Genomic DNA, 10,000 nt, shown 5'->3' on the forward strand with positions numbered 1-10,000 from the left:
CTTTATTAAAGTGTCAATGCTCCTAGTGCTACGGCATTACTGGGGACACTGAACATAGCAATCAAATCAGTTTAAGGACGGTGCCTACTATTTTTTTTGCGCATACGTTTTCTGCGCATCTCGAGCTACTCGATTTCCTATCGGTGATGCTAACTAATACAGGGTTTTTTGCGCGGTTTTAAACTATCCGGAGAAAGTAGATCTTAGGAAGTACTCTTGGTATCCAAGAAGAAAATTGGGGTAACCATGCATTTTTGAGAGATAATTAAGCTTCAATTTTTTGAAAGAACGCCATACATTGCCTTTGTATTTGAAAGCTTTTTACAAATATTATTCGTGACTTATCTTTGAAAAATGCGTGGTTACCCCCAATTTTCTTTTTGGATTTCAATACCGCTTGTTAAGATTTACATTTCCTGCAAACTGACTCAAATCCGAGTTAACATTAGTTTTTGAGGAGAGAGGTAAACCGGCGTAATCGGAGAAAAACCTTCCGGTGCCGAGTAGAGAACCAACAAACTCAACCCACATATGAAGGAACTATGTACTAAACACATTTGAACTGCAGGAATGAACCAAGTTACGTTTTTAGATCATCGCAGTTAGGAAAGCCTGAAAATTCCTTATAACTGAGATCATTTCAAAACTTAACATGTTTCAACCCACATATGACGCCGAGTTTGGGAATGGAACCCGGACCACATCTGTGGCAGGCGAGTGCTCTCACCGCTGCACCACCTGTGCTCCTTGACTAGTTGCTTGGCAACGGGCGGAAAGACGACTGAAAAATCAGTCCTAGGCAGGAATGGAACCTACGTCCTCCGTAACACCAGTCAGATGATTGCTGTTACAAGAACTCCTTGGGACTAGTCCTTAAAGACACTAGATAAACGACCTACTTCCCAAGGGGTCTTGTAGGTCAAGTTTCAAAAAAGAATTATGTTTTTCATTCTGCAGATAGTATTACCCGAATTGGATACTTCCAGTGATATTTTGGCGTAAAGAACTGTTTCCAAAATGTCTGGGTGGAGCCACATAATCCCGGCACTGGGTCGTCCATTTGAACTTGGTATGCTTTATGATCGCCGCTCAGATAAGCTCATCCTTGGGGAAACGCTGTGGTCTCCCGATCACCTGTCTCAGGCAGTTAACATTACAACCAAACCATATACCAACTCAGACGTCCTTACGGAAGACACAATTGACGATAAAACAAGTGCTCTCAATGTTGAAGCGAGTCTTAAATTGAGTTTCTTGACGGAATAGTTGATGTACAAGGAGCAGCTAAATACTTAGATGACAGAAAGAAATCGAGTCGCCATTCTCGCGTGGTTCTCAAGTATGAGACAACAACTGAGTTGAAACAGCTGACCATGGAACATCTGGGACAAGGAAAAGTCCAGTATCCAGAAGTCTTTGACAAAGATTATGCCACCGATGTAGTGATAGGACTCCTGTATGGAGCAAAAGCATTCTTGATTTTTGACCAAGAAGTTTCCAAAGATGAAGATCTAAAGGAAGTAAGTGGAAATATGGAAGTACTCGTAAAAGAGCTACCTGGTATCTCTATTGATGGAAATGGGTCTGTCGACATGACTGAAGACCAGAAGAAGGAAACAAAGGCAATGCGTTGTAAGATGTACGGAGACTTCAGAACAGAAGAAATTCCAACTACTTACGAAGAAGCAGTGAGGGTCTACAAACGCCTGCCATCATTGATTGGGGACAAGGGTCAGAACGCAGTAGCTGTCCAGGTATATTTACGCCCGCTAAGTGAAATCGATAGCAAGGGGCAAAAAATGGTCAGAGAAATCAATGCTAATTATATAAGCAGGACATGTGAGATTCAAGAACATTTACAGTGGGTTGAAGCTCAATGTAGTGACCTTATGAGAGAAGACGTATGTTCGTCGTTCTCTAGAGTGAAGAGGCAATTAACAAGCTTTAAAGACAAGATCTCGCGCTACAGGATATTTTTCCAGAAAAAATTGTTGTTTCTACTGCCAAGAATCAGAGGAGGAGGAGCAGAAGAATCAGCTCTTGACGATATTTTTCTAGAAAAAGAGAGTTCCCCCTTCGCAAAATCTCACTTGGATGCTTGGATGGAGGAAAAAAGGAACGAAATTAAGAGGTTGCAACGTATCATTGACTCCTTGGGAGACACTCGTTTCGTTGGTCCTGAAGATGTAAAAAACGAATGTTTGGATCTGAGCAATAAGCATATTGTGTGCTGCACATTTAAAATTGGCAGGGAAGACGATCCTCAAGTTTTGAGCATGGATGAATACCTCACTGGAGAAGCTCCAGCAGAGTTAAATAGATGGGTATCAACAGGCATTGATGATGAAAATGTCATACAGAGAATTTGGAAGATTATGAAACATTTCGGACTCAAAGTTTTAAGCACGTATGAATATCTCACTGGAAGTGCTCCAGTAGAGTTAAAGAGAATGGCACCGACCGACATTGATGACAAAAATGTCAATAAAAGAATTCGTCAGACTGTGAAACAGTTCTTAGAACTCAAAGCTGCAAATGAAGACCACGAGGAAGTGAATTTTTTCGCCACAGAGGAGTGTCTGTCTGAAAACTTCAGTGGACAGCTAGGAGCTTTCGTCTATCTGTACGAGGACGGTGATCTAGTTGATGACGACTTTAAATCATCACCAAAGCCGGAGAAACTAGAATCAGAGAATGTGCAAGAGGATTCTATCAAGCTTCGATGGAATGACCCGCACCTCAGCCAGAGCAAGATCAAGAAGTACAAAGTTCAGTACAAGAAAGATGAAGAAGCGAGCTCCTCCTGGATCACTCAGTACTCAGCGTCTAGAAACGAGGCTGAGCAAGCTACTACCGTATCTGGTCTTCAGCCTGCTATCAAATACTTGTTCCGAGTATGCGCAATAGGGCAGATTGCTGTCAGCCAATACAGTGATACTTTGTGTGAAACTACTAAACCAACAAGTCCGCCTGGCAAGCCATCCCTTGTAGCCGTTACCATTACCATTGCTTTCACGAAACCAAGAACATTGGAAAGGGGATTGGAATTGAGAAGTACAAGATTGAGTGGAGCACCACTTCCCAACAGATGGAGCAAGTTCAGCAGTACACAAAAGGTGCGTCACTCACTTGCACAATCAGGGGTCTTCAAGCAGAAGAACATTATAAATTTAGAGTTACCGCAATTTGTGGCATTAAAGGAGAGAGCGATCCCAGTGAGCTTAGTGACCCATTACAAACCACGGTTCCTCTGACAAAATTTGATGCAATCAAGATTCTTCCCCACTGCGCGATTGTCCAACCACCTGAAGATGGAAAGCCAACAGTATACGCTCTTCCTCTAACACTTGTGCACGAAGACAGTGGTAGTCGACTGAGAAAATTTGCTGTCAATCTCGAAGAGAATAGGAGGCAGTCACCTGGTTTATCTCAATCAATTCCTGAGAAAGTGATAATGGTCGTTGGTTCAACTGGCTCTGGTAAGACAACCACGGTGAATGCTATGATCAACCACGTCCTGGGAGTGGAGTGGAAGGAAGACTTTCGTTTCAAGATGATACACGAGCTTTCTGGTAACCAAGGAGCGAAAACGATTGGAAATCAAGCACACAGTCAAACCCAGTTCGTAACTTGTTACACTCTACCCTACATGAAAGGATTCATATTACCTTATCACCTCACTGTTGTGGACACGCCTGGCTTTAAGGACACAAGAGGAATTGAGCGTGATAAAGCGATAACAGAACAGATCCGCAGATTCGTCGAAACGGAAGGTTTAGCTGGCATTGATCATGTTGATGCCATCTGCTTTGTGGCCCAAGCTGGGAATCCGAGGCTCACTCCTACCCAGCAGTATGTTTTCCACAGAATCCTGTCCATGTTCGGAAAAGATATCCAGAAGAATATCTTGGTACTTTTTACCTTTGCTGATGGGCAAAGGCCTCAAGCCCTTTCAGCAATGCTTCAAGCTAGAATCCTAGAGGATGAAAAACACTTTTTCAAGTTTAACTTTAGCGCCCTGTTTGTCGCTAACTGTGGTGAAGATGACGAACAAAACTTCGACAGAATGTTTTGGAAAATGGGAATCGAGAGTTTCGAGAAATTTTTGCAGGCTTGGCCCAGATGGAACCAAAGAGTCACATCCTGACAAAGCAGGTGTTGAGTGAAAGAGTTCAGTTGGAAGTTCGACTTTGTGGCCTGCGGAAAAGATCGACCTTGGAGTAAATAAATTGAGCGAGCTGCAGCAGTTAACGAGAACGTTCAAGCAACATGCAGCCGACATCAACGCCAACAGAAACTTTAAGTTCTCTGTTCAAGAACCACGCCGCACACAAATACAGTTGGAAACCGGTACGTACACTACCAATTGCTTAACATGCAACTATACCTGCCATTTTCCTTGTGGAATCCCGAGAAGTGAAGACAAGAGTAGATGCTGGTCCATGACAAATGAGAGTTGCAGGGAATGTCCAAACAAGTGTCACTGGACAAAGCACGTAAATGACCAATATCGCTTTGAAACAGAGTATATTACAGTGGAAAAGGAATATGACGAGATAAAAGACATGTACAATGCGGCGGTAGAAGGCCAGAGCCAGGTGGAGGCTGTGATCAAGCAAGTAGAGGAAGACTTCAGGTGTACCAATCAAATCGTATTGAACTTTGTCGCCGAAATGCAGCGTGGTCTTAAGAAGTTGTCAGAAATTGCCCTCAAAAAGGATCCACTAGAACAAGTGGATTACTTGGATCTTCTTTTAGAATCCGAGAAATCACAGGCAAAACCAGGCTGGAAAGATCGGGTAAAATCGTTGCAGAAAACAAGGGACGCAGCAGTGCAAATCAATCGTCTTCGAAAGCCTGGATTCGACCCGTGGGAAGAATACCGAGAGAACGAAGAGACTCGGGAGTTCTTTCTGGAACAAACTGAAGAGGCTCAAAAAGGAATCTTCAGTAAATGCTGGAACAAAACAAAGGAGGCAGCTGGTAAGGTAAAAGAAGCATTGTCAGCTAAAACGAAGAAGGATGTGGATTAGTTGTAACAATGAAACTGGAGACTGGCTGAGATGAAAAACAAAACTAGTTAGAAACCTAGTAAATTTAACTTTATAGTCAATAGTCTTCGTATTCGAACTTCTTGAACACTATTTACCTTGCTTAACATGACTGCGTATTTCCTATTTCTCTGAGCGCCAGTGAAGTTCGATGATTTTCTTTGCAGATTCAGTGCGGTTTTCACAGATGACCAATGCACAGAATCTAACAACCATCTTTGGGAAGAGTAATTCAGTATTTTTAGAAGATGTTAGATGAAGTTTAAAATTGCTTAAGTTCAAAGTTGATCATTGAAGAAAGAAACAAGGGTTGGGCGTGAGGAAACCATGCAAGGGCTTCTTTTAAGGTAGCCCACACCCCACGAGTGAAATATCGTGGACAACATTAAGACATTAAGCCTATGCATGTTACACGACACAGAGGAGGACCTCCTCCTTAAGAAGAGCTTTAAGACAAATTATGTATTCGTGATTTAGTGTGCTACACCAAAAACGGCTCGAGTGCCAATTAGAGCTGATTGCATGGTTGTTATTCAACCGAAAACGATCATTTTCTTGAAACATGTCTGTGTGCTTTATTTCAAAGTGGATTTGAAACGATTTTTACCTTATTTGGACAATAGACATTTAAAGATGTAGGGGTGTTAAAATTCTGTTCCTCTAGTTTATATCATTGACTTTTAGTGTTACCAAGTGATTTCAGACTTTTTCAATATATAGAGCTACAAGCAGTTGCAGAAAGAGTTGAGACACTCACTGTTGATAACCGTACAATGCGTGTCATTCAAGTCAGCGCATCTCCAACCCCACGCATCTCCAACCCCACTTCCCCCCCAAGCAAAGTTGTTTCCATTTACACTTGGCACTCAGACTAAAGGGTATCAACATTGAAAAAGGGGAGTGGGGAGGGAGGGCCGTTCAGCCTTTTCTTATGAACTAGAAGAGGGGTTTTAGGAAGAAAATGTGGATTTTCCATTCAGTGTCTCAACCTTTTTGCAATTGCTTGTAGCGTGAAATCAAAACAGTAAGGTATTATGGGAACTATGACGGCAAAAAAGGAGTAGAGGTGTTACATATTTTTCTGTGATATTCTACATTGATCTTTAGTGTTATCACTGAGTGATTTTTGACTTTTTTAATAGAGTGCAAAATTAAAACGGTAGGAGGTTATTATGCGAACTATGACACATTGCAGAAAAGGTTTAGAGGTTTGAAATATCTTTCTGTGATATTTTAGATTGCTTTTTAGTGTTAACAAGTGATTTCAGACTTTTTTAATTGAATGCAAAGTCGTCTTTACCTAATATACTCTGAGCATTATCTATGTTGAGTTCATTTGATCACGGTTCTTTTCTTATTGCCACGCTGGTAATAATTTTCATATTTTCCGTATTTTAAAAGATGACGAGGATTTGCCGCAAGGGTGCCATTGTTTGGAAGGGTGCCTTTGTCAGATACTATTGCTAGGATATTTTTGTAAGGGTGTATGCAAATCCCCAACTGTTTCCATGGCAAGGGTACAGCACAATAATGCTTAAAGTTTTTTTGGAGAATATCTTGAATGTTAATTAGATGACTTAATTTTTTTTCCAAATTTCGAAAAGCCCTTTAATTTCCCTTACCTAATAAATGGGATGAGAACAGTTTATTCAGGAGAAGTAGCTGGCGGTTCTGTTGTTCCAAAATGCAAGAGATCTCGAGCGGCGAAGCCTCGACAAGGCTGGGGCGAGGGAAAGGACTTCCTCTCCCCTGCCTCAGCTTTCTCGCGGCGCTTGAAATCTAAGAACCGCCAGTTACGCAGATTACAGGAAAAGTTGAATTATTTACGAAAACGCTTCTGGAAGAAGAAACTAATTCCACGTACAAGATTGATTTTGGTTAAAAGAGGAAAAATAATCGTGCTCAACGTATGTGCGTGCAGCACATATTTTTGCAGGGGCGGATTTAGGGGTGGGCCGAGGGGGTCGCGGCCCCCCCTTTTGTTGAATAATTTTTTTTTTTTTTACCCCTTGGATGATTGAAATAGTTGATTTTATCCAGACATCGTATTCAAAGAACATAATTTTTGTTTAAGAAATTCAAAAAAAAGATCCTCAAAATGCTGGAAATCGCATCTCTGACGGTCTCAATTTCAAAATTGCGCCACTATACCAATTTCAGTGACCGGCCCCCTCTTTCTCAATATCCTGGATCCGCCTCTGTTTTGTGGTACTGTGAATAACAACTACTCAAGATCGCCAAATTTGAGGTTTTGACGACAACGTGAACATGCAACAGAGAATCTTTCCTTTCTATTTCTACTCTGAAAATGCTCGTACCAATTAAGTTTTAGGATACTTCGCTAACATTGTACGAGGTAAATAAGATGGAATAATCGCAAAAGACTGCAAAGTTATAGTTTAAGGTGACGTTTTCGTCCACGCCGTCGTAGATCGTAAACATCCCTATATTTTATCACTAGCAGCAACAGAATAGTTACAAACAGGAAAACGTGCACTATGTCCTCTGGAATATGTGAAGTGCAGTTATGTGACATTGCTAGATAAACTAGAAACAAATTAAAGTGTGTGAATGTTCCCTTCAGCCTCTTTCAAGCCGGTCTTTTCTATTTGCGTTCGACATTAGGGGAATGAAGTTTATAATCTTGGGTATCCTGTGCGTCGGGTGAGCCTTAGCAAGTTTCGTTTCTCGTTCGTCTGTTTTTTCTGCACCGTCTTGAATTACGTCATACGTGCAAGCGCATCTCGGTTTTGATAAGTCATATGCGCAAATGACCACCTCTTTACTCACTCCCAACTTTCTATGATTTTCAGCCATATTCCACAAGCCTTATGCTTTTGATAGACGTCTTTGCATTAATACATCGTCTTCATAGTATCTCGCCTCGTGTAGTGATTCCCCAAAGTTCTCCCATTGAACGCTCTTCATCAGGGACGGCGGAGCGTATTTTGTATTGGGGTCAGAGACGCTAACTTGTAGGGAGTTCTAAGGGAATTCTCCGCCAGAAAATTTTGAAATCTGAAAGCTCGGAAATGCTACTTTCAGCATTCTCGACGAGATATCATAAAAATAAACGTTGGATCAACCGTTAAATGACAGATGTTTTACTTCTTATCGAACTCTGTTTGTCTTTTTTTTGTCTTTTTTTCATATGGTGTGAGCTTTTAATTTTTTATGTATTTTTAAATTTTTATTTTTTGCTTCAAATGGGGTGGGGGGGGGGGGGAATTTTGAGATTTCAACCAAAGCTAAAGTACTGAAAACGGAATGTGCTGTCAGATCCACTGCGGCGTGGGAAAGATCTTGAAAGCCTAAAATCGCCCCGGATTGGAGAAGTAATATAACTGTGAAGAACGCGAAGAAGCCAGACAGACAGCAGTATACATTTGTCAATGAATTAGGTCGCGGAGTCACCAGTTGTCGTAGAACAGGGAATTTGATGGAACACCGTTCCGTAGAGAATTAAGTGTGTTCGGTGAAGACTAGTCTCCTCACGCAACTTGCATGACGAGACCAAAAACAGCTGCGGCTGAATCGTGAATGGACTGCCGCTTGAAAGTTAACAAAGGGAGATGTGTGGACTGGCTGAGCAACAACAAAATTTATTTATTACGTTGATCATTTCAATGTCGGTCGAATAGAATTGAAGTGATGTCGCATTGAGTTCAATAGCAATGTTGGGGTTTTAAGGAGGGCATGCATTCACATCTTTCCTAGAAATTCCGGATCACCTGATTTGCAACTTTAAATATGAAGTCCATATTCGGGCATAAAATCTCCAGCTTTGCTCCAAAGAAGACAGTTGCAAGAGTATTATGGTTGTTTCCGTTTCGGGCAATTGACCTCTTTATCTTGTACGCTTTCTTTTCCCATTTCACACCACGTGATGTTCTCAAGGAAATTTTCTCTTTTCTTTTGTTTTGTCCTAAGTTATGCGTACATACGCACTTGTGAAAGACGACATTGAAAGCTAAGGTAGCCTGCGCAGCAAGCGTTTCCGTGGGGGAACATGGAAGATTTTTAATGTTCTGGCCGCGGGAAAAATGGGGCGAGACAAAAACGAAACGCTAAAAACCCCTGCAAGGAAACCGCCCACTTGACCTATCATTCATGTCATCGGCTGTCATAAATTGACCAAGAAAATGTTTGGTCTTCCATAGCGGAAGGTAAGACAAGCTTCAAACATTTGACAAGAAAAATAAACGATAATATTGGCCAATATTAGACAAAAGATACCCTTCTCGCAGAATTTCCTGCGACGAATTTTAAAATGTTTGGTAATACAAAATGCATGCGGGAGCTAACCACTATAAGATGTTTCAAATGCTATGAACAAACGTGCTTCTAATGAAATGTCAGAGTAGCTGAAATCCGAAAGAATGTTGTTGTCTAACAAGCCTGCCGAAATTCCGCCGAAACTCTTTGTAAAAAAAATTAACAAAATTATTTTTAATTTTATTCGGGATGACAAGCCGCCCAAAATTTGTTTGTTTGAGTTGTGTGGTGAGTTGTGTGCTGCTTCATGTAAGCTACAGTTAGACTTAAATAATTGTACATCAGCGCTATTCGGAATGCCGGGTGCTTTGAATTGAACACTGGCTTTCAGCAATCCAAAGCCCGTTGAAAATCGTATAATTTGAAATAGCCGAAATATTGTTTTAGATCGCAAATCAATTTTTATTAGCTCTTGGTATGAAAAAGGAATGAGAATCAATGACGTTCTCAACAAAAATAGCCGCTTTCTGTCGATGAAAGAGCTAAAAGCGAATACGACCGTGGCCCTTAACAGCTTTGCCTACTGCGTGGAAAAGTAACCTTCTTGATGTAAACAAATCTATAGCTAAGGTTACCGCAAACCGCGCTCTCACATACCAAGACTGCATACTCCACCCCGTTGCATGAGTCAGTTTGCAGTACCCCGGCTGAGAATAGAATTTTGTATGGTGGCT

The 10,000-nt window shown here is 41.3% G+C and overlaps 1 pseudogene; it reads left to right on the forward strand.

The window, feature by feature from the left end:
• The first annotated feature begins 957 nt into the window (after positions 1-957).
• LOC138057738 (uncharacterized) lies at positions 958-5,391 on the forward strand (annotated as a pseudogene).
• Positions 5,392-10,000: the final 4,609 nt, after the last annotated feature.

This window comes from Montipora capricornis, chromosome 7, assembly GCF_036669925.1.
Source record: "Montipora capricornis isolate CH-2021 chromosome 7, ASM3666992v2, whole genome shotgun sequence".
Taxonomy (NCBI): Eukaryota; Metazoa; Cnidaria; class Anthozoa; order Scleractinia; family Acroporidae; genus Montipora; species Montipora capricornis.